This window comes from Macaca thibetana, chromosome 4 (genome assembly GCF_024542745.1).
Source record: "Macaca thibetana thibetana isolate TM-01 chromosome 4, ASM2454274v1, whole genome shotgun sequence".
In the NCBI taxonomy this organism is placed as follows: Eukaryota; Metazoa; Chordata; class Mammalia; order Primates; family Cercopithecidae; genus Macaca; species Macaca thibetana.
Genome location: NC_065581.1, coordinates 121,540,509 through 121,565,311, shown reverse-complemented (window position 1 = coordinate 121,565,311; position 24,803 = coordinate 121,540,509). Strand labels below are relative to the sequence as shown.

The following is a 24,803-nucleotide window of genomic DNA, read 5'->3' as shown; positions in this document are numbered from 1 at the left end:
GGTAAGGGCGGCTCGGGGCACTGGCCGCGGAGGGCCGGCCGCGGGCAGGTGGCCACGAGGGTGACACGGCCAACCCGGGGCGCCCGCGGGTACTGGCCAGTCAGGCTGGCGGCGGGGTGGGGGTGGGGTAAAGGGGAGGGCGGAGGCTGAACTCCCCACACCGCCGCCTCCTCTGCCGCCAGGGCTCGGCGACCCTAGGCGGAAGATGCTAAAAGTAGGCGACTGCTTGGTGCGCCCGGGTGGGCGCACGCCTTGCGGGGCGAGTGTGCAGCCTGGGTTGGGGTAGGGAGCGCTCCCTCTCGGCTGCACGTCGCCAGGCAGCACCGCAGCTTGGCTTCCGAGGCTTTTCCATCAGAAAGAAGAACCTTCTCGGTCTTCGGCGCGACTTTGGTCCCTCGGAAGGGTGCGGTTCCCTCACTTTGTGGGCTGGGGCCAGGGCAGGTCTTGGGAGGCTTCCCAACTAACTGCTCATAGTTCTGAAATAAAGACGCCTTTTAGGGGTTGCTGGTAAGAGGACCCGGGATATGAGTTTTTCCTCCTTGCAAAACCCATGCAGTTGATGGGGAGAGCAGGGGAGAGTTTGGCGGGCTGTTTGTGCCTCTCATCCTTTAACATGATTTGAAAAAGCCTCGGCCAGGCGCGGTGGCTCACGCTTGTAATTCCAGCGCTTTGGGAGGCCGAAGGCATGCGGATCACTTGAGGTCAGAAGTTCGAGACCAGCCTGGCCAACATGGTGAAACTTCGTCCCTACTAAAAATACAAAAAATTAGCTGCCGTGGCGGCGCATGCCTGTGGTCCTAGCTGCTCAGGAGGCTGAGGCAGGAGAATCGTTTGAATCCCATCGCTTGATGGGAGGCGGAGGGTGCACCACTGCACTCCAGCCTGAATGACAAAGTGAGACTCTGTCTTCAAAAAAAAAAAAGCCTCATAGCCCCTCTGCAGTAGCACCGGCCCGTGTGTCCTCAGAGGCTGCCCTGTGCCCTGTGCACCAGGACCGACAAAATCAGGAACTCAGCTGAGACCGATGTTGCCGGCCGTGTTGTGTGACGTTGGGCAAATCACGTAACCTTGTCTCTCCTATCTCAGTATTGAGAGTGGGAATCATAGTATGGTACTACCACATCGGGAGGTTATGTGGACTAAATAATCATTTTAAACTGCTTTTGAACAAAGCATTAGCCTTAGAACTGTAGGACTGTTTTTTAAAAGTCCACCAGATGTGTCAAGTTTCCATCAGTTGTCTGATGTGCAATCTATGTAGGATGCCTGGGAGCTGGGAAATTAGAAATGAAGCTAGCTAGCATCAAAACTGCCCACAGCAGCAAAAGCCCCTGCCGGGGCGCGAATGTGCACAGTACCCGCTGCCACTGCCCTGGTTTTCAGGCTCTGTGCTCCGGGATCAGGCCTTCTTTGGGCTCTAACTCGACCTCACCTAAAGCTGAGCTTCCTGTTCAAAAAAGCACATTTCCATGCCTGTAACTCCTCTTCAGCTGGCTAACTCTCTCACCGTAGCCTTCTGTCTTCTTATTCTTGTCATATTGTTTTTGCCACCCAACATGTGTACTTGAAAAACCTCGAAAGCATTGCTGTTGGGACTTTGTAGATGGCATTGGATGAAAGAAGTCAGAACTGTTAGATTGGAGGTAGTGGGATGCTGATCATGGGATTTGTGCAAAGATTCTTCCTCTGAATTTGTATTGCGAAAAGCATCGAGTCCGAATGTTTTTAACCACCTGCTCTTGGTGTGTTGGCCAAACTGAACTCGAGTCATGGATTATTTTGATTGATTTTTACAAAGATTAACTGTTCAGAGACTCTAAAGAGACCACTGAGAATTCATCTAGTTGGTGATTGTAGATAAAGTATAGCTTGCATCACCATTTTTCATTTTCGTTGATGGAAATTATGGCCTGTATGCTGAAAAAGGACAACAAAGACATTTGAAATGTAAGTGTGCAAAGTGTACATCATGTGAACCATGGGCTCCAATTTATAAAATTATTTTACTTCCAAGGACTCTTTGTCTTTTCTGTGTCCTCTTAACGGATGCTAGGAAGTGAAATCTTTCAGCTCAGTTGTCCCCTGTGCCACAGGATGCTGGCACACATGTAGAAGAGTGAACATCTTTCATGTGACTGATTTCATTTTCAGAACTGAGCCTCGGATCCCTTTAAGAACAGACTAAATGTGATCAGGAGCTCCCTGCTCTTAGAGTCAGAGAGAAAAAGAATGAGCAGGTCCTTCACTGACACACAGAGTATTTCTCCAGAATACCCCACAGCCTCTACAGGCTCTGTAAGCCATACAGGATGGATCTAAGAATCAGCAAGATGACCATGCTGGCATCTCTGAATTATCTCAGAGGCACAATAAGAAGGTTATACACCTTGTAAAAACATTCCTTGGCCTAACACTATAGTAGCCCAATTTACAGTCCTTCCCCAGAAGCTCTGGGCACACACAGAGGCAGCACCTAGAGCAAGGTCATATGTAGCTTTGCCAAAACAGCTCCTGGACCAGCATCTGTGGCCTCATCTCAGAATCTCAGGCCCCATCCCGGACCTGCTTAATCTGAATCTCCATGTTAATAAGATCCCCAGGTTGTTCTTAGACACCTTACAGTTTGAGAAGTGCTATTCTCCCACACTGCTTTTCAAACTTGGCTACACATAGGAATTGCTTGGGGAGTTAACAACAAAACAACTTGTGGCTGGGTCACACACCTAGGGATTCTGATTTAATTGGCATCAGGTGCATCCTGGCCATTAGCTGATGCTAATGAGTAGCAAAGTTTGAGAACTGCTGTCCTATGCCATATATGTCACCCTGGCTTGCTGCTGTATGTCTTGTGATACCGTGATACAAGTGTAAGTTTAAAGAATTTGTTTTAGTACCTTCTCACATCCCTATTGCTACATCCTCTCCTCTACTACTGCAGCCTCCCAAGCAGCCTTCCTCACTCCTATTTTTGATTCCAGCTAGTTCTCAAATGTTCTTCGTAAGGGATAATTTCTAATCATGGGTTAACTCCCTGCTGTGAGTCCTTAGAAGAGTGTTGAGGGGAAAAGGAAATCACCTTTTGCAGTGACAGTGGCCTAAAATGGAAAAGAAGGGGAAGAAAGAGAGCTTGCCAAGGGTGGTCAGAGAACAGCCTCCCTTCAGAATGCCGGACCATCCTTGCTACCTGCAACCATTACCCTGGCCTCCCCCACAGCTCCGCCTCCATCCTTCTTTCCAGGAAAGAATAATAAAAACTTGGAACTCAGCCTCTAAAATCTTGCCCACTGCTGCAAACAGTCAGTCTAATACTAAATATACATTTTTAAAGACCTGTTCTGTGCTAGCACTGTGTTGATAGATACTGTAAGGGTACACCAAGAGAATCAGCTTCCCCTGACTATGCTACATTATTACTAGATTTTTGTCAAGAAAAGCATCTCAGACTTCAAGGGGTTTTATTTAACTAGTGGCTTAAGGAATTTTTCACATAAGAATGCATGTGCTTTATCAGAAAAAAAAAAAAAAAAACAAGCTAGTTTTATATTTCAAAATCTATACCAAAAAGTTAAGAAAATAAAATATCTTCAAATAAGTAATTTTTAAAGATAGAATTGAAATAACAGTGGAATTAATGAATAAACTCTTTTATTGAGTTTATAAAAATGTGGATTCATTTTGCCATATGGTTTTTGAACTCACACTTCTGGAATTCAACAAAAGTCCTGAATTTATTTTTCTTTTTTTGAGATGGAGTCTTGCTGTGTTGTCCAAGCTGGAGTATAATGGCTGTTCACCAGCACAACCATCGTGCACTGCAGCCTCAAACCCTGAGGCTAGGGATCCTGCTGCCTCAGCCTCCTGAGTAGCTGGTGTTATAGGCACAAGCTGCTGCTCCCAGCCTCGGATTTTTAAAATCCAGTATTTCTTTGTAAATAAAGTGATGTTTAACCCAATTTTTAAAGTAAAATCTTGAAACAAGGTTCTCATAGTGTGTATGGTCAGATATTCTCTTAAGTTTTTATCTTTGTTTTTTGAGACAGAGTCTCCCTGTCTCCCAGGCTGGAGTGCAGTGGAGGGATCTCGGCTCACTGTAAGCTCCGCCTCCCACGTTCACGCCATTCTCCTGCCTCGGCCTCCCAAGTAGCTGGGACTACAGGCACCCACCACCATGTCCGGCTAATTTTTGGTATTTTTAGTGGAGACGGGGTTTCACCATGTTAGCCAGGATGGTCTTGATCTCCTGACCTCGTGATCCGCCCGCCTGGGCCTCCCAAAGTGCTGTAATGGTATTCTCTTAAGTTTTAGACCAATCCTGGTCGGTCTTAAGGAGCTTTGATAACTTTAGTGGTTTCTGATGTGCTGTTCTCATAAGCACAGTGTTTAGTAAGTAAAGAACCTGAAGACACACAGCCCAAGGCATAGGCCACGTACGAATTCTGCAAGTACTGACTGTTGGCCTACTGGGTGCCAGGAGCTGTTCTGGACCTGTGTGGGTTATAGGGAGGACTGAAAGGTGTTTTCATTTTCATGTGATGACGCTTAGTCTTGCACATTGCACATTGGGCTGCATAGATCAGAGATCCATTCAAGCCACCTCCAAAAAAAAGCAGTATAGGTGTATGGACCACTTCATTAGCTTAGTGTGCAAGTACAATCTCATCTTTGTATTACTGATTCATCTCTTCAGTGTCCCTATGCCCTGGTATATATAGGCATGGGGTAACAGCAAATACAGGATATTTTTCTCGAGTCTTTAATTCCAGGTGTGTTTAGTGCTGAGTGGAAGTGAGAAATCTCACATACCTCGATGTTCTGTCAGTTCATACCCACTGCTGCCTGGCCACTGCCATGAGTTGCTGCTGTCCAAGACCAGTTCTGCTGTTGAGGGTCACCTGTGCTGCTGGGGGAAGCTTGTGCTTGCTCATCCCTTGCTGGTGCTTCTACTGTATTTCCTACTGACCTCCAAGGTTGTAACTCTTTAATTTGATGCTTTGTGCCCAGAAAGGGTGGCTGGGTCCTGAGAGGCTTCTGAGCCCCAGCCACGAGCTGAGCTGGAGGTGCCCTAGGCCAGGAACAATGAACAACTGCTCACTTTACATTTATGTAACTCAGAGTGGGTTTTTTCCAAACAAAGACCATCTGGCTCTAAGTTTACTATCAGGCTCTCCCTGGTCAGTGAACAGCAAGGCACCCTGCCCAGGCCAGTTTGGGCAGTACAAGAGGGTGCTGGATGGAGCAGGTGCTGGTGGGCTCAGATCCAGCCTGTGCTTTGCCCAGGTCAAGCTGTGCACCTGGTGTGGACGTGTGTGCCTTCCTTCTCCCCCAGGGAGAGCACCTTTTTCTTTGCACAAAGGCCATGGGCTTCTCACCTACCCAGGAGCCTGACCACCAATCAGCCTTCATTCCAGAGGGGGCACCTCCTATCTGATTCTCACCAAGTTACCATGGCAGCTGACGACAGTTCTGTACCAGAGCTTGGCACATTTGAAAAATCGGCTTCACCTGTTAAGTCGGGAAGCCCTTATTAGGTCAGATTGCACCTGACCTGGGGCTGACACCGGAGAGTCGTCAGGAATTGAGGCAACCAATTCCTCTTTCTCTAGCCCTTTCCTAGGTGGCATGTTCTCAGTGGACTTGAGCTTCTGTTTGTCTCTCTGTTGACCAACTTTCTTACTCTCTAATCAAAACAGATTATCTCTCCTTCATAGGTGCTTCCTCATCCATCTACTTAAAATGGCACTTCAGGGGTCCTACCTACCTGACAACAATCTTCCTTTGTTTCCTTTTAGCTCTTGTCTTGTGTTCACCTGGGGGAAATTTCTTCATATTTCATAGTTCAAATTCTCTAGACCTATTGTGTGAAGTCACCTTTATACAGCAAGACAGAGATCATATGCCCCAGAGGTGCCTCTGGATTGGTTGCCTTTGATCAGATAGATACCCATTGGAGCCAAAACCAGTTGTGGAGCATGAAGTCACAGTGCCAACATGGCCATGTAGAAGGGACTGAGCCTGGCCAGTTTCCATTCGTCCATTCATTCAGTTTAGTCTTTATTGATGACTGCTATGTGCCAGGTACTGTTCCAGGCACTGGGCATACAAAGGTGAGCAGATGTGATTCTGTGATTCTGTGATTCTGGAGTTAGACTGAAAACAGAGAGGACACTCAGAAAGGGTGTGGCAGGCCATATACAGCAGTGTCTCTGGTGATCTAAGGTATAGGCCATGCATCATGCTCACTAAATAACATGATGATGATGATGACTGTTCTTGTTTTCAGAGGATGCATGAACGGCTAATTCACTTAAACTAGTTAAGCTCTAGTTTGCATCAGTACATCAATCGCAGCTCTGAGACAGATATTAAAGCTATGGATTTATTCTGGCCCCTACCTACTGCTGAAGATGCTGTAGGCAAGGGCATATCTTGATTTCTCATTTCTTCATTCAAACAACAAATGGCCAATGAGCTAACACAGAGGTTGCAAAGATATCCCTCAGGAATTCACAGTTTAGTGGGGAAAGACAGGCCAATAAGCCAAAGACCGCAGTGCAATAAAGTGTAAGCTATGATTAGTACCCTGTCCTGGGCCTGGGGGAGAACCTAGGAGGATTGGCTGTAGGGAATGGTTTTGGGGAGAAAAGTCCTCGGGGAAGAGGTGAAACCTGGGCTATCTCTATGCAAAAGGAGGAATTGAAAGATGGAGTTGGGTTGGGGAGGAAGAGTGTTTGGGGATGGGAAACAGTACATGCAAAGGCCTGAAACAACCTGTCATAATCAGAAAACACTCAGCAGTTGCTTTTGGCTCTGAGCATGGTTCTTTTGGGAGAGAAGGGAGAGTAGACAGCTGGGCAGAGACTGAGAATGGGAGGTTGCTGTGTTCGCCTTTTTCCTGGGACACACAATTTAGTTGATGTTTATAAGGCATTTGCAGGTTTGATATGGATATATTCTGAGTATATTCTGACATGAACACTGAAAGACAGAGACAATGGTAGAAAGAGCACAGACAACCGAGGTTGGGACTGTCAGGGCTCAGAAAACAATACCCCAAAGCGTGGTGCTTTAATGGGCTGAGTATTTCTAACTGAAGGACATTGGAAGGGCCTCAGAAGTAAAACCTCTCTCTGACCTTCTCTTGCCCTTCTCTTGACCTCCTATCTTCTGTTCCCCTTTCTCCCAAAAGGCAGGCCACAGCGACTAGAATTCCTCTTCCCTGAGGTGGGTTGTAGAAACTAGGAATGTTACTCTAACCTTGCCCTGCCTTTTTGTGTAGGAGCTAGCCATAAAGACGTTCTTTGACTTGTGTGAGAGTAGGTCATAAGACCTTCATTCCAGGAGGGAGGGAGGGAGGGAGAGAGGGAGAAGGGAGGGAGGGAGGGAGAAGGGGGGGAGGAAGGAAGGAAGGAAGGAAGGAAGGAAGGAAGGAAGGAAGGAAGGAAGGAAGGAAGGAAGGAAGGAAGGAAGACTGGCTAGCATATCAAATAAAATTTTGATTCAAGAAGTTTGTTAGGCTTTCCTCTTGTTAACCTGTCTTGTGTTGTAGGAGTGTTGCCATGACCCTTATGATGGGTGAGAAAAGGTACCACACCTTTCTCTCCCATACACAGAATCTGGTTATTATTGTGTAATCTTAGTCAGAACAGATTGACACCTGTAACCTCCCTATGCTAGGTTTAAGTCACCTCCCTATGCTAGGTTTCCTTATATCTGACCTGGAAATAATTAGTAACAGTAACACATAGCTCATAGGATTATTGTGAGGCTGAAATGTGTGAAAAGTGCTTTTGAACTTTAAAGTACTGTGTAAGTGGTGGCACCTTTGCATGCTTCCGTTATAAGACTTACTGTGCTGCATTCAAATGATGCATGGATTTGTCTCCTTCCCCACACCATAAAATAATTGAAGATGGAAAGCATATTTTATTTATGTTTGCATTCTCAGTACCTACTACAGGGCCTGGTACATACTAGGTGCTCAGTAGATACTTGTGGAATTAATGCATGAATTACTTTAAAAATAGTTCTTTTGACATTAAGTATCTATAAATAAAAAATTAGCCTAAAGTGATTTTTTAAAAATGTGTAAATAGAAGATTGGGTAAAAATGGGGATTTCCAAATGTTTTAAAATCTAAAAATAATGAGAGATTTTTGGTTTTTTATTCTTTGAGACAGGTCTCACTTTGTCATCCAGGCTGGAATGCAGTGGTGCTATCTCAGCTCACTACAACCTCTGCCTCCCAGGTTCAAGCGATTCTCCCACCTCAGCCTCCTGAGTAGCTGAGACTACAGGCATGTGCCATCATGCCTGGCTAATTGTTGTATTTTTTGGTAGAGATGGGGTTTCAACATGTTGGCCAGGATGGTCTCAACTCCTGACCTCAAGTGAGCCGCCCACCTAGGCCTCCCAAAGTGCTGGGATTACAGGCATGAGCCACTGCTCCTGGCCTGTTTTTGTTTTTTATACAGTCACCCATGAGATCATTAGAACTTCCTTGAGGGTAGTGTGTAAACCTCACTTGGCAACACCTATGGAAGTGAAGAATGAAAAGGAAGTCATAAGTGTCAGTTCACCCTGAGGCTAGTGGTGATGGAACCCCAGCCACGGGGACTCTGCAGCCTCCTGGGAATTCTGGTACTGGGTGTTGGATGCAAGAGTGCAGGCAAATGAAGGCAAAAGGAAGTGCACTCAATGCTAACCCAATCCTGCATTATTTCCCCACATGATCATACTCTATCTTTATAGCAACCCTGTGAGAGAACAGTGTATCAGCTCCTTTTTTAAAGTAAGGAACCTGGTTTCAGAAGGGTGGAGTAACCCACCCAAGTCCCTCAGGCAGCAGGGAAGGAATAGAACCGAGACTCAACTCTTCATGGCTTCAAAACGCATACTCTTTTCTTACCCTACACTACCCTAGTACATATCTATCACCCCCTATAGAAACAACTCATGATTATCTTCACCAACAGAGGGAAAATTGCATTATGTTTTACTCTGCATTGTGAAAGAGATCATCAGAATAAATATCACTTTCTATCAAAAAGTCCTTCTAAGGCCCCAGTCAATTGTCTATCTACTTTAAGGTGCATTCAACACCACTTTTCTAGCATAAAGAATAAATTTGACTTACTTGTGATGGAGTTCTGCCTGTGTTTTCAGGCTAGCACATTTCAGTGATCCTCACTTAGGTGGATTCTTTTAATCTAAAACAACTCAGTTTTGGAGTCATGTGTTTAATTCATGCCCAAGAGCCATATCTTGTCTCAAGGTACAAGTGTAGTTTCAGTTACAGTGAAACTCAGGAAAAAACATTGAAGCAGCTTTAGTGTTTTTAAAATACCATGCTGAGTGACTCATTATCTTTGATCACACTTGCTGAAATTTGCACAGAGAAGTAGGTTGCAGCAGCTTGCCTTAGAAAGACTTCTGAGCTCTAACTTATTTTGTGACCTATTGGCTAAAATTTGACATTTATATGCCTTACTTTGCAGTTTCTTGATACCTCTGTGAAGTCTTGAGAAAGAGTAGCTATGGCTTATCCCTCATAACAGGAAGAAACTTGTGACTTAAAAAAAAAAAAAGCATGTTATCTCTCTCTAGAACTTTGGACTGTGGCTAGGGCAAGAATGTCAGAGGTACAATGCTTTGATTTTGGGTCAATAACTTATATACTGTAAGCGTGTGACATAAGAATTGGTGGTCATTAGTCAGGTCATCAATGTTGATTTATGATCTTTTTTGTTTTATGTATATTTTAACCTACCTGAATGTTTGGCATATCTTCTTTGGAGGTATAATTTCTATTAAATAATCTTCAAGTAGCCTAAATATCAAGAACAAACATATTAAACCCCTTTTCTCCAGACTACTGGGCATTATAAATCTTTGATTTCTGCTCCAGAGGTTTGGACCACAAGATAGAAAGATGTGATAGTGACAAAGAATGTGATTTAGCCTGGGCGCAATGGCTCACGCATGTAATCCCAACACTTTGGGAGGTGGAGGCAGAAGGATTGCTTGAGTCCAGGAGCTTGAGACCAGCCTGGGCAATATAGTGAGACCCCATCTCTACAAATAAAAATAAAAAATAAAAAATTAGCCAGGTGAACTGATGTGCACCTGTGGTTCTTGCTACTCAGGAGGTTGAAGTGGAAAGATTGCTTGAGTCCGGGAGTTCGATGCTGCAGTGAGCTGTGATTGCGGCACTGCACTCTAGCCTGGGTAACAAAGTGTGATCCCATCTTAAAAAAAAAAAAGTATATGGCTTATGGTTAGTAAATGTAATAGAATTTATGTCTTCAAATTAGTGTTTTTAGAGTTGTCATATTGGAAGAGTGTGTATATACTTATTCCCATTATAATCTTATTAGGCAAAACAGTGTTCAACAAAGGTTTTGTGACTAAAATATGTGACCCCTGTTTTTATCCTCTTGCCCTGACTACAGCTCAATTGTAACTCTTTCTAAAAATCATGTCTACCTTTGAGTGACATAGATGTATTGTCGCTGAGGAAGATTTGAAAAAGCATTCCATAAATGGCAGTAACAGTGGCCACACTGTAGGAATACATTTATTATCTGCCAGCATGATTATTTTGGTGGGAATAACAACCATTTGGACAGCTAAGTCATTCACATTACTTTATAGTAACACTGCGTACCTCCAAAATATATAATCACACAAGGTAATATGTGCTAACCAAGCAGGTCAGTTGGAACTGTTAACACAATGACTGTGAGATCCAGAAAGTAAAGAAGCTTTGAAACAGCCACTGTGACATTTGTAGAAGGGACTCAATCAGATATGAATGAGAGGATTACTAAGTAATAGCAAGGGTTTGAACAAAATGAATAAATTTCCATAGTTAGCAATAGAGACTCCCTTCGTCGAGTGAAGGAAAAGAGGTTTGTTCGGCTGGTAACAAGAGCACCCATTAACCAGGAAGGAGAGTGTGGCTTCGTGATACCTTCCGGCCAGGAACTGATACATTGAAACATTGGCTGTGGTCAAGGAGGGCACTCTCTTTTTGTTCCCAGGGATTGATCTAACTCTCTCTTGCCCGCTGTATCTATCTATCTATGTATCTATCTATGTATCTATCTATCTATCCCTTCATCATCCATCATCTATTAATCTGTCTTCATCATCATCATCATCATCATCATCATCATCATCATGTATAGCTTATTTTGGCCTACTCTAACAAACTGTCATAGACTGGTTGGCTTATAAATAAGAGAAATTTATTTCTCACAGTTCTGGAGGCTGGAAGTTCAAGATCAAGACACTGGCAGATTCAGTGTTTGGCTAGGGCCTGCTTCCTGGTTCATAGATGGCCATCTTCTTGCTGTGTCCTCACATGGCGGAGGGAGGAAGAAAGCTCTCTGGGAGCTCCTATAATGACACTAATCTCATTCATGAAGGTTCCACCCTCAATACCTCATCTAATCCTTATTACCTCCCAAAGACTCCACCTCATAATACCATCATGTTAGGGGATAAGGTTCTAAGGTTTGGATTTTGAAGGGACACAAGCATTCAGTCCGTAACACTACCTAACTAATCTGTCTTTCCATCCATCCAACCATCCGTCCTTCTGTTTTTCCCTCCCTCCCAGATTTCTCTGATGCTGTGAGCACGTATTCTCCTCAGAGTTCTCCAATTTACATGTCTTCTGTGAAACCTAGCAGAGAGGGGTGCCCTTGGATCCCAATTCCACACACCAGCCTGGGTCAGGTAGCCATTCCTGACACCAGCTACATCCATTTTGTGGGACAGAGACTACTGGGATGTATTCTTGCAGGTGTGGAGAGCACAGTTCCTTGATAAGAGGTGGAGGACTGGGAAAACACAACAAAAGCATTCATTACCTCCTTGTACCCGGGGTCTGGGGAGGTAAAGAATTCCAGGGCTTCTGGGAAGCATATGTGTCATAGAGAAAAGCCTAATGTCTTTTAGGTAAGAAAGAAGGGAAAGAGTAGAGTAAGAAAACTATGTGAAATGAGGAAGTGTTTTTTAAAAATAACAAAGTGGATGTTTCATTGCACCATAGGTGTTTTGGAGTTGTGGGGAAACAAGCAAGAATGGAGCACATTCCTAGGGAACAACAAGGTAAGAATAGGAAGGATGATGGAAATCATTGGCTGGGGTGAGGTGAGGGCACCTGTGGCTTGAGGAGTATAAAGAGTACAGGCAAGAAGACTTGGCCATGAAGACAGGCATTCTCTCCCCCTGACCCAGATTGACATGGGGCCTGATCTCCTCCCCAGCAACTATGCCAGTCTGTAGGGTGCACATTTCCACAGAGCTGTCTGGGCCCCTTTGGTTTCCATTCAAGGAAGCCCTCAGTGGTCATTTAACCAGATCTCCTCATTCCTTCGGGAAGATTAATAGTGAGCCTCACATGGCAGATCAGCCTAGGTCTCTTCCCAAATGGAACAATATGGTAGTGAGAACAGTTCAAACCCTTGCTTTCTGGGGATTACATCCCCAAGGGTGACCCTGGATTCAGAGGCCTGCTGGGGGTACAAGATAGCATTCCTTTGGCCTAATCTGATCAAACATTTCTCAACAAGGGTTTAGAGTTTGCATAAGTTCACATGTGATTATCCAGATCTGGATTTATTGTTTTTTTGTTTTGTTTTTTGTTTTTTTAATGAGGGTGACTGCTCCTTAGGCAGCTGACATATTCTCAGAAGGCCGGCCACAGGCAGTGGCAAGATGAGAATGTTTGCCCAAGCCCAGGAACATGCTGGGGAGGGGGAGGGGGGACTCAGCAGCTGCTAAGCAGCTGTGGAAGGAGAAAGGTGTTTTGAAATTTCTGGTGCTGAAAAACCTGCCTTGTACATTAAAATCTGTAAGCAAATGTCCCTGTTCCACCTCCCCTTCCTGAGCTGCCTGGCTGCCACTCCTCGCTTCTTCTGCAATTGCCTTCTTCTAAGGCTTCCCTTGATGTTCATGTTTGCAGGCCCTCACCTGTGTTAAAGTCGTGCCTAGGAGTGGGGGTGGGGTGTCTCGGTATGATTCAGCTGGTCCCCGTCCTCAACAAGCAAGCTCTTAATCCTAGGCTGTGGTTTTCAGCCATGATCACCTTGCTGCACTGTTAATAGACAATAGGCAACAAAGGCACATCACAAAGGATGAAAACCGAGAGTCCCGGTCAGCCACACCAGAAAGCGCCAAGGCTACCATTTTTTGCTAGGTAGGAGTTGGAGTGATGTCTCAATGCATCAGTGGACTAGTCAAATCAAATGTAATGGCCTCCTGACCAGAGCTCCCGCTCTGAGTTCACACAGGAGTTAGATGACAGAGTCGTATGATCTACTGTAACATTTCTCATATCTAATGTAGACTTTCTCATACACATTCTAACATATGAATCACCTGGAGATCTTGTTGAAATGCAGTAGATTTAGAGTGGGAACTGAACTTGTGCACTTTCTAACAGGCTTATAAGTTTTGCTGATGCTGCTGGTCCTCGGACAACACTTTAAGGGAAGCAAGTCTGTATGGAGAGCTTTTAACAGGCTTGTCAACTATTTTAAGGACTGATTCCTTATAGCACTAATGTACCTCAACATCCCATCCATGGAAACTTCCATGCTACTTAAAATTCTACTCTTGCTTTCGTGTTTGGCAAACCTTACTATATATTATCTATATAGTAAATAATGGGCAGAGGGTGTCATGCTTTTTCATGAAGTTTTTTGATGAAATATCTAAACTACTCCATGCTTTGAAGGATTTAGAGAGAGCATGGCTTTAGAACTTTTATCTACACAAAATATTTTGCTTCAAGAGTGTCTATATGAATTGGCTTCTGGGACTTTCTCTGAAAAACCTCTAGTGTCCAGTGTCTAGAGGACTGTACAATTAAGAGGCGGGAATAGATTTAAAAAATAAAACAACAACAACAACAAAACAACAGCAGCAAAAACAAACAAACAAACAACAACAGTAACAACAACAACAAAAAAACAGAGATTACGGGTGGGTGCAGTGGCTCACGCCTGTAATCTTAGCAACTTTAGGAGGCCGAGGCTGGCAGATCGTTTGAGCCCAGGAGTTCAAGACCAGCCTGGGCAACATAGTGAAATCCCATCTCTCAAAAAAATACAAAAATTAGCTGGGTGTGGTGGCATGTGTCTGTAGTCCCAGCTACTCTTGGGGAGCTGAGGCAGGAGGATCACTTGAGCCTGAGAGGTTGAGACTACGTGAACCGTGATCACACCACCTGCACTCAAGCCTGGGCGACAAAGTGAAACCCTGTCTCCAACAAACAAACAAAAAGACAACAACAAAATAACCCCAAAGACTAAAACATTTTATTCACTGAAAACTCAAATCCATTCTTTAAGGTGACATTACCCAAAACATGAAAAGACAAGAGTAGAAGATGGATATACAGCAGTCCCCCCTTATCTGTGGGGTATTCATTCCAAGACCCCTAGTGGATGCCCGAAACCTGCAGGTAGCACCTGCTGAACCCTATCTATGCACTGTTTTTTTCTTTTTTCCTATTCATACATACTTATGATAGAGTTTAATTTTAAAATTAGGTACAGTAAGGACAACAATAACTAACAACTATAATGTAAAAAGTAAGTGAATGTGTTCTCTCCCTCTCAAAATACCCTACTTCACTGTGGAAAGTAAAACCTCAGATAAGTGTGGATTACTGTGGACTTTTCAAAAGTTTTACAATTGTGAAGCATTTTTAATTCTTCATTTCTTAGTGTCTGTTATGCCTTTTGTAGACTAGAAAAAGGTAAGGCTGAACCAGATGAGCTGGGTTTCTCGACACCGAGTCCAGGGCTATAATGATAGGAACAGGAAGGAAGGGAGGCCTTGGGAACTATTGCCTCCATGGGTTAAACATAGGGACCTCCTTCTAGGGAGACTAAAGATGTTGAGATACACCTTAGTATCAGAGTGTCGGTGGTGGCAATGATAATTATGAAGATGTTGGAAAATAGGGTTGAGGCTGCAATAAGAAGATATGTTAATTTTGTTATCTGTGGTTGATATTACAATACCCATTGAAAATACCCTGTAGAAGAGAGAAATGTAATAATGGGGGAGGCTAAGCTCTAAATGGAGAACTTTGACTTGCTGGTTGGATTAATAATGTGACCATTTATTATTGCCTTGGGTATCACCGGAATTTTCCTACATAGCTTTGTTCACATGAAAAGTTAGTTTACTGCGTAGCGCTTGCTTAACAATTTGTTTGGCAAGCACTATGCAGAAAACTTCAACTTTTCATGTGAGTATAGACTGTCTCCCTCTCTTCAAGTTCACTTTGAGTAGTAGACTTTTGTAATCTCAATGGTGCCTTATCCATAGTAGTTGCTTATAAAGCATTTGTTGGAAAGCGACTGATCATACTTACGAGTATTTGTAGTCAACTGAAACTGGTGAGAAGCCACAGCTGGAAAAAAAAGTTAGAAGACTAGGGAAGAAAGAGTGTGGTGAGGGAGGTTAATGGCCCCCAGATCACCTAAGAGAACCTAAAGAATAAAAACTGAAAGGACATCTTCAGATTGCATCTGAAGGAACTCACTGGAATTCACAGCCAAAAGCATTTTTGACGAAGTTCTAAGAATGAAAACCCAGAGAATCACTGAGGGAGTTGGAGGTGAAAGGAAGTTTAAGGAGCAAAATCGCAAATGGAAATAAAGGAAAGGGAAGTGGGGGAAATAACAACAACCAATAAGAAAAGTTCGTGTGAAGCAAGTACTCTTCACCCAGTAGTTTTCGATAATCTTCATTAACATGATCTTCTGTGCTCAGACATGTCTGTTTATGGATAATATTAAGCATGTAGTAGATGGTGCTCTACCAGAATTTAAAACAAATTGAAGGCCGGATATGGTAGCTCATACCTATAATCCCAGCACTTTGGGAGGCCGAGGCAGATGGATCACTTGAGGTCAGGAGTTTGAGACCAACCTGGCCAACATGGTGAAATCCCATCTCTACTAAAAATACAAAAATGAGCTGGGCATGGTGGTGGGTACCTGTAGTCCCAGGTGTTCAGGAGGCTGAGGCCAGAGAATTGCAGAGGTTGTGGCGAGCCAAGATCGTGCCACCGCACTCCAGCCTCGGCAACTGAGCGAGACTCCATCTCAAAAAAAAAAAAAAAAAAAAAAAAAAAAAAAGCAAAAAACTAACCAACCAAACAAACAAACCAAAAAACAAATTGAAGAAACCTTTAGGAAAACCGGCATGATGTCTATTGTCCAGCCGCCTGTCACTTGCCAGGTATTTAAGGAGTGAAATGAGCAGTGATGTTTCATCCAGATGCTTCAACATGCTTATCCCAGCCCAGGAGTGTGGCTGAGGGGCTAAAACCCATGCACCACTGTGGACCCATCAACAAGGTTCAGCAAGTATTTACTGAGTCTCTATTATGTGCCAGTGAGAAAACAAAAATCCAATTCATGGAGACTGCGTTATAGTGAGGATGTCAAAGATAAACAAAGCTGGACACTGAAGTGGCAAGGAGAGATTTTAATCAGTGATAGACTATTTCCATAGAGAACTGTTCAGTGTGAACTGAACAACTTTAATTTGTACAGAAGTGACTGTGCATTTTAAAGAGAGAATGAAGGAGTATAGAGGGAGGTGAGCAGAGGTTCAGTAAATTCACGGAAGTAAAAATATCATACTAAGCAGGAAGAGGGGAGTTGGTGCATGTAAACTCATCTGGGTTTGTTAACTGGTGCTTGTGGAAGTCAGGCTCCCACCCTCCCACAGAGGCTGGAGACAGGAGCCCCATCTTCAGATGTTAGATGAACAAACAGTAAATTATTCTGACATTTGAGTTTTCTCAGGAAGGCACTTTAAGGGGAGTTAAGGTCATTCTAGAGATGCGGCCTTGAGCTGTTAGAAACCGTATCCGTGTTTTATTTAAGCCTCTCTAGGCCAAGGTTGAGGCCTAGTTGAGAAGAGGGCTCAGGGGAGCTGACTAGAGTTTGTTCAAGTCTTTGCTGGGAGAGAGGGACAATACACAAACTAAATAAACAATATTAGATGGTGATTACAAAGCAGAGGAAGGGGAGAGGGTGTGCTGGAGTGAAGGTGTGTAGACTGCAACCGTAAGTATGGCAACCAAGGCAGGCCCCACTGAGAAGGTGACATTTGAAGAAAGGCCTGAGAGAAGTTAAAGGGTGATCCTTCCAGGCAGAGAGAAGAACAAGGCCCCAAGGAACAGAAAAGAATCCCGGGTTGGTACCCTGTAGATCATCGCAATGACATTGACACTTTCTCTGAGTGAGGCTGGGGATCCAGTGGTGGGGGCGCGGGGCACAGGGGCATCATGTTTTTTTGATACAAATGCAGAAAGCAAAGTTTGGGCGATAACTATTTCATTCATATCAATATCAACTTAGGAGTGAATCCAAAGTATGCGGGGCTATGGTGTCTGCTTCTTCTCAGGAAGGGACAGTAACCAGCAAATTGATGGAGATTCTAACATTACATGGAAGTAGCTAAACTAATTGAAGACATTTAAAAATGTCTTTACCTCCAACAATTTGCAGTTAAAAAATTATTCAATGACACTTGTTAAAGCACAGTAAGGCAGGTTTTATTTGGGACCATTGCAATAGGTATAGGGACTACTGCTATCAGATTTTGTAGTCGGAGAGAGGGATTGGGCTCAACTCTGAATATAACAGGGAAAATAATTTAAAGCCAAGGAGCTTGCTCCTGGCTATAAATTGTAAGTGTGTGTCAGTGGATGGAAATTTACTAAGAGGAAACGTCACGGTTAGGGCCCTCTTGCTGAAGATAGGCCAGGATGATCAGGCCTCACCTGAGGAAAGGTGAAGAGATAAGGAACTCCACTGAGGGTAGGAGTTCTTGGTAAACCAATTTAGCAGGGCGTTTGCTGAAACTGTATTTTATGAGGAAGTGCCCAGATGGGCCTAGAAGATCCAGGAGCCTGACTAAAGTTTGGTCACTCAAATAACCTTTGTCACTGCCAGTCTAAGAGGTCAAAAGTGTAATTTTGTCTTTCCCTGGTTACTATAGAACCTAGGAAATATTTTATATTATTAGCCATTTGCATTTTCTTTCTCTGTGGTCTTCCCGGTACATATCCATTGCCCTTTGTTCCTGTTGCATTATTTTCTTAACTCTTGGTGTGTTGTGGTTAATAAATAATCCTGTGTGGTATACGATGGAAGTATTTTTCTGCTATTCAGTTTCCTTTCGTTTTGTTCTTAGGACGTTTTGTTACTCAGGAACAAATCCAGTTTTGATGTGTGTAGGTATGTGTTTCCATACACATACGGAGGATTTACAAATATGCTGTAGATGTCTGTATTTGCTTTGAAATGCCCTTCAATAAAAACCATCCTGGCTTCTGTGATTCTTATCTTCCCTTTTTAGTGTGGGAGGCTTCCTGCTTTGCTTTGTCTGCGCAATTTACATCGAGCCTGCCGAGCTTAATTTTAACCTGGGGAAAAATACAGAATAGAAGCTATTTTCAGTCAGGTCATATTACTGAGAACACCTGTGAAATTCAGGATATTTTCTTGGGGGTAAGTTAAAATGTAGGACGCCACCTTGCCTGAAGCACATTTGTGGTTGCTGTACAAATTGGGAGGTGTTACTTGGAGCCAAAAACCTTGTCACTTTCACACCAGCACTGCTTCTAAATAACATGCCTCCAACCCTCAATCCTTGGTATTAATTCTGAAACAACTAGTATAACCATCTGTTGAAAAGTTCTGTGGGAAAAAAAGGGGTCTTTGTGGCCTCTTTTATTCACTTCCATGATGATCAACACAGAGATATTTTACATTTTGGTTATCAGTCTATTTTTTCTTGCTCCAGTTTGCCTTCCTAAATGTCTGGCCATAGAGAGGCAAATAAAATATACACCCACCCTAGATGATTATAGTGTCAAAATTCCCTTAATCACACAGTAGCCCCAACCTCCTGTTTGAGTAATGTTTTTCCTACCTCGTCGTGTGAATTGTCTTATTGTTTTGGTGAAATGTTGATGCTACTACCTACTCTCATCCTCCCACCTCCATTTACAGATAAAATCTAATTATCACCTCAGGATGGTTTCTTGACATACAATATAATCACCAACACAAAAGAATTTAGGGCACTATGACATTTAGCTTTTTTTTTTTTTTAAGACTGTTGTTTAAAAAAATGATCCTTTTAAATTAGCTATTTCACAATTAGTTTTTTTAAAAAAGAAACAGAAAAAAAAGAAAAGAGACAAAACCTTTTACTCTTAGTAATTAATCTATTTGTAGTGTTACATTGAAGGCAGTAGCAGAAGGGACAGTGAAAACTCATGATGGTTAACAAAGTAACAAAAGAACATGCTTTTAGGTCTTTAGGCAGGGATCGTTATTAAATTCCCTAGCTTTGATTAGAATTTTGTGATGCCAGCTACTGTATAATTCAGCCCCAGTTTATTTCAGAGTTTCTTCCTTAAATTCATTTATTTATTTCAAGACATTAAGGTATGGACTTTAGGTGTTGGGCATCTCCAATGCTCCTGTGTGCCAGGCACAAGGCGTCAGCCAGGAGAGTGAATCTCTGGTGGAGGGAGGTGAGGAATACAGGAAGTAGTGCATTTTCCTAAATAGAGAAAACATTGAAGGCAGTCAGCTTGATAGAATCATCAGAAATAAAAATCAAGGCATAAAACAAAACCAGAAAGTACATTTATAACTCCGTATGTCAAACTGGAGAGAGGAAAGTGAAAAACATGAGAAAAATATTTTGAGAAAAGTTGACTAGCTCCTCTGCAGTGACAGCATTCAGAAAATCAATCTAAACGCAGCCCTAGAGCAGCAATTCAGCTTCCCAGCTTGGAGGACTCTAGGTTTGAAGCTTTCAAGCTGCTATTAGATTTGAATCTCCCAGCTCACAGGGCGCTAACTAGAGGAGAAGGAAGACATACATCGCCACAGGGCCCATCTCCACAGGACCACAGTGATGTGTCACCATAGAGTTTTCAGACTGAATGCACTGGCCACACCATGGGGTCCAATTGCTGCCATTTAGAAAAGCATGCTTTTAAAGTGTGTCATTTAAGAGTAAATATTCTTTTTTAAAAATGTGGGCCAGGAACTAATAAAAATGATGCACAAAGACGTGAGAAGTTATACTGCCTGTCTGTCCTTCTCCCTCAGAGAGACCACATTTCCCTTTGAAACAAAAATGAGGCCAGAATGAAAGGGCCTCCCTCCCTAGCCCCAGCCTCAGTTAGAGAGGGTCACAGGAGCTGGCCTACCATCTCTCTCCAAAATATGTTATCCGTGTAGTTCACCAAGAGGATTCATTTGGTTTGACAAACTTTTCCCTTTAAAGAATAAACACTTCCTGAAGGGTTAAAGGCCGGGTAATGTCATTCACATTATTTTGCAACTGAGTTACTTTAATCATTATCATCATTAGTATTGCAGAGAGGTTTAAAAGGATTCTCATCTCTCAACCATATTTCATCCTCATAACCTTTTGAATCAGGTGGGACTCTTATTTACCCCATTTCACAGATGGGGAAAGTGGAGGGGGAGGTAAATCGCCTTGGGTCATACAACCAGTAAGTGCGGAGGCGAAATTTAAAGCCAGGTCTTCTGAGTCCAAGTTCAGGGCTGCTGCCATCACCCCAGCTAATTGCATTCTTTGCACTCCCACATTTGCGGGAACTGGAGCTTTGGGTGGGATTGGGGAAGGAGGGAAGAGAAGGTCTGGAAGTGTTGGAGGTGGCATGGGCAGGGAGGTATACCTTTCTGCTGAGATGGCTCACCCTCACCGCACAGGGTCTTGATGTTTGGAGAACTGACCGGACCATGTGGATTTGGTCCAGCTCTTCCATACTCTTCCACACTCCAGTCATTTGCCCTTGGGTGACTTCTTTCTCTGTAAGGTCTTGTCATGAGTCCTGGAGGCACCAGTTCCACGCTCCTTCGTCAGCATGCTGCCACCTTTAAAACACAAGCATGCTGTTTCTTTTGCCTGAACCCGAATAGAACTGTAAAAGGTGACACCTTGTCAGTGGGAAGCAAAGTCAGGTCATGTTCTTGAAGGTAAAGTTAGGCCAGGGTTCTATGGAATAAGCTGTAACCATCTTTCATGAGAATTGTGCTTTTTTCCCATTTTGCTTTGTTTTGTTTTCTCATTCCTGCCTCAGCGATACCCTTGAAGGATGGATGGGATCCTTCATGTCCATGTGTACCTCACCTGCTTCAGGAGACACCAGACTGAACCTTTCTCTCTGATGTTCTCCTTGGGTCCATCCCACATGCTGCCTGGGAGCTTCTTCCTTGTCACCTAAGGTCCCATATGTCTTCATTTTTGCCCTGGATCCGGCACCTATAGATGGAAAGAGATTTATAAGAAATACTGCACAATCAAAATATATGGACTTTGAATTCTTATTCAAAGTGTAAGAAAAAAAAGTTATCCTGGATATATTTGATGATATTACAGAATTAATGTTCCTTCTTAGGTGTGAAATAATATTGTGGTCATGTTTTAAGAAAGAATCTCCCTCTATTTACATATAAAAATATGATAGGAGAAAAAAGATGTCTACTTTTTTGCTTCAAAATCTTCAAATCTCCCTTTCACCTACCTCATTCCCTTTACCATGTAAACATGTCCTATTTGCATTATAAATATTAAATTTCTAAATTCATATGTAGTTAAACTACTAGGTTTTTTAAAAATTGAGTATCAGATCTGTTATAAGGATGAAATTAAATGTTTCCATGTCCATTTTCATTTTTTAGGCTAAATGGTGGGGAGACCAGAAAGCTCACTATTTCACCTATTCCTGTCTCCTTTGTCATTTTCTTTAGTAATATTCTGGATAGAGAAAGGTAAGGAGCATGTGCAAATGACTTCTGTAGTGGTAGGGTACATTCATGTGTTTTTCCAATGTGAGGAGATAGAGATCCTTTTACAAAGTTGAGCTCATGTTCTTTGTTTCCCAGCTGGCCTTTGAGTACAAGTACATTAGGATTTGTAGACCTCTGAGGAGGATTTCAGGACCTTGCTGCAAATGGTGGACCAGTACTGGTGATTAGGTAGCTCGAGAGCCCCTAAACGCCTCCCTGTTGATTGACCAGCTGGAATGCATGGGTATGGCTTAGGCCTCTCCCATCCCCACTCTCTGGGAGGAGGGGAGATCTGTTACAAGTGCATTGAAAGGATCTCTCTAGACACTTGGCAGTCAGAAGCAGATATGGTAGCTTTTAGCCCCCTCAGCCCATCTTTGGCCTCTGCCACCCATGTGGTTGGGCTGTACCCAAGAAGAAACCACCTCATCTTCAATGGTCGTGAAGATTTCTGGGAATGGGATCAAGGCTTTCCCCTACTGTAATATATAGATGACTGTTCCAATAGAGCAAGTGTCTTCATGCTCCACTCCTCTGGGGTAGCTTTGGATTTTGGCTGGAATGTTCTCATTACTAGCATCTGCTTTTCATTTGCATATGATCAAGCAGGTCAGCCCCAACTGCATCTCTCAGGCTGTTAAGAATTCAGAGGCAGAATCTCCTGAATGTGATGTGAGACCAGGCTGTTTCAAAATTGTCACTGATCCTACTGAGGAAATATAAGGAGAAAGGAAGGAGAGGAAGAAGCAGAGGATTTATGAGTTATTTATTAGTTTGTGATGCCACATATATCAATGGTAACCCTATCCTGACATCTCTGCCTTCTACCTCCACTCCTAATTCTTTCTGGATCTGAAGTGGAAAGAGACAATGAAGGAAGGAACTGAATATAATTCATTCATGAGCATGGAAGATAACCCCTTCTCCTCTTCGCTTTCTTACTCTGCCATGGAACAAATATTGTTAAGTATACCAGTTGTTTTCCAATACTAGAAATACCAATAAAAACACCAGTGATTTTTCTTTTCTTTTTTTTTTTTTTTTTTTTTTTTTTTTTTTTTTTGAGACAGAGTTTTGCTCTTGTTGCCCAGGCTGGAGTGCAATGGTGTGATCTTGGCTCCCTGCAACCTCTGCCTCCCGGGTTCAAGCAATTCTCCTGCATCAGCCTCCCGAATAGCTGGGATTACAGGCATGCACCATCACACCCAGCTAATTTTTGCATTTTTAGTAGAGACGGGGTTTCTCCATGTTGGTCAGGTTGGTCTTGAACTCCCGACCTCAGGTGATCCACCTGCCTCGGCCTCCCAAGGGGCTGGGATTACAGGTGTGAGCCACCGTGCCCAGCTGTTATTCTTCAATACTAAAACAAAAATTGAGACTAGGGATTATGAGGATTGTTATGAAAACATAAGTTGTAAATTTCTTGCACATTTGGGAGTTGTTTCGGGAAAACAGATACTTGGTGTTTTTTCAACATTTTAAGTAATGATTGTATGGTATTATTTATGAAAATATAATTCACTAGGTTTTAAAAATTAAAATTTGTCCTTAATTAAATAACTCAGTACTCACAGACAGAGAGTTTGAAGAAAAGTATATTGTAGAATTTCTGTGTTTACAGAAAGAGCCCTGCAGTTGCAATGGATTGATCTAATCAGCCGATTCATTGATTAGAAACTGAACCAAGTATTTGATTCTGTATCTTTAAATTAGTCTAATTCATCCATAAGCCATGTGACTAACTGGTAGCAAGTTAAAAATGACAAGAAATCCAGCCTAGTTTGTGGCAACTGTCTTGAGCTCTTCCACTTTGATTCTACCATTCACCCACTCATTCATTCAATCAACTCTGAATGAGACTCTACTATGTGGACAGCAATGAGTAAGATATCATTAGTTCCTGTGTCTAGGTGCTTATTTCGGTGTGAACAGACCTTTGACTAGTTCATTTGGGTTACATTTCAACATAATGTAATATGGGCTATAGTAGGAGGGAGATGTGACCTAGACTGGTATTGCCAAGAGAGGCCACCCAGAGGAGGTATTGGATACCTAAGCTGTCATGAAGGATCAAGCAGGTGCTCGCTGGGGAGGGAGAGGAGCTTGTTCCAGCCGAGGGTAGCAGCTTGGGTGCACAGACAAGAGGGCATATAGGGACTTTATTTTGGGAAATATTGAGGAACCCTAGGGGGTTGGGGTATAAAATGCAAGGTGGAGGGGTGTGTGTGTATGTGTGTGTGTGTGTTAGATATGAAGAGTTGGGGGAGGGTAATGTCAAGAGTTGACAGGAGTTCTAGGCTTAGAACAAGCAAGGACTCTGGGGAACTTTAATGAACTGGCCAGACTCCTGAAGCTGGCTGCTGGGCTGGGCTGATTAGTCTTAGGACCAGTTAGGCTTTACTGGCTGCCAGCCTGGGCCACGCCCCACACACCTCAAACACAATCGGGGATGGGAAGAGAGGAAGATGCAGTAGGCACTGACCTTCTGACCTCGGCAGGATGCATGAGCTGTTCTGCCCTTTCAGGAGGTTCTACCCCTCTGAGCTCAGTTCCCCTCCTCACTCTGTGATGACAGTCTTAGCACTCAAGATGCAGTGACCTGTCAGGAAGCGGGGGCAGAGGCCTGCTGTCTTCTTTTGAACTCGGTCTCCAGAGCCCAGAATATTAGGTTGTTGCTCAATGTTTGTTGAATGAATAACTGAATGTGAGAAGTTGTTGGAGAAGAACTTTCAGGAAGAAGTTTTGTGGTGATCACCACGCAGGTCCCATGGTTGAGGTCTCAGCCCTTTGGAGGAAGGAGTGGTAAGGTTAATACGGGCTGGTATACAGGGTTGCTGTGGGCCTAGAGTGCAGGGGAGATGCCTGGTCCCCTCCTCCAGTCAGTCCTCCCTGGGCATAGTGAAGTCTCTGGGGAGGGCAGCA

General features: G+C 43.4%; 1 protein-coding gene and 1 long non-coding RNA gene across 2 annotated transcripts in view; one reads left to right on the top strand and one right to left on the bottom strand.

Moving 5' to 3' along the window:
* Positions 1 to 24,803, top strand: part of LTV1 (LTV1 ribosome biogenesis factor) — a 387,175-nt gene that overhangs the window by 53,029 nt on the left and 309,343 nt on the right. The gene's annotated exons all lie outside the window — the stretch shown is intronic.
* LOC126952637 (uncharacterized) lies at positions 17,575 to 20,854 on the bottom strand. The gene is made up of 2 exons (XR_007724971.1): positions 20,768 to 20,854; positions 17,575 to 18,466 (listed from the first exon to the last, which is right to left on the bottom strand). It is a non-coding gene; the product is annotated as an uncharacterized LOC126952637 (long non-coding RNA).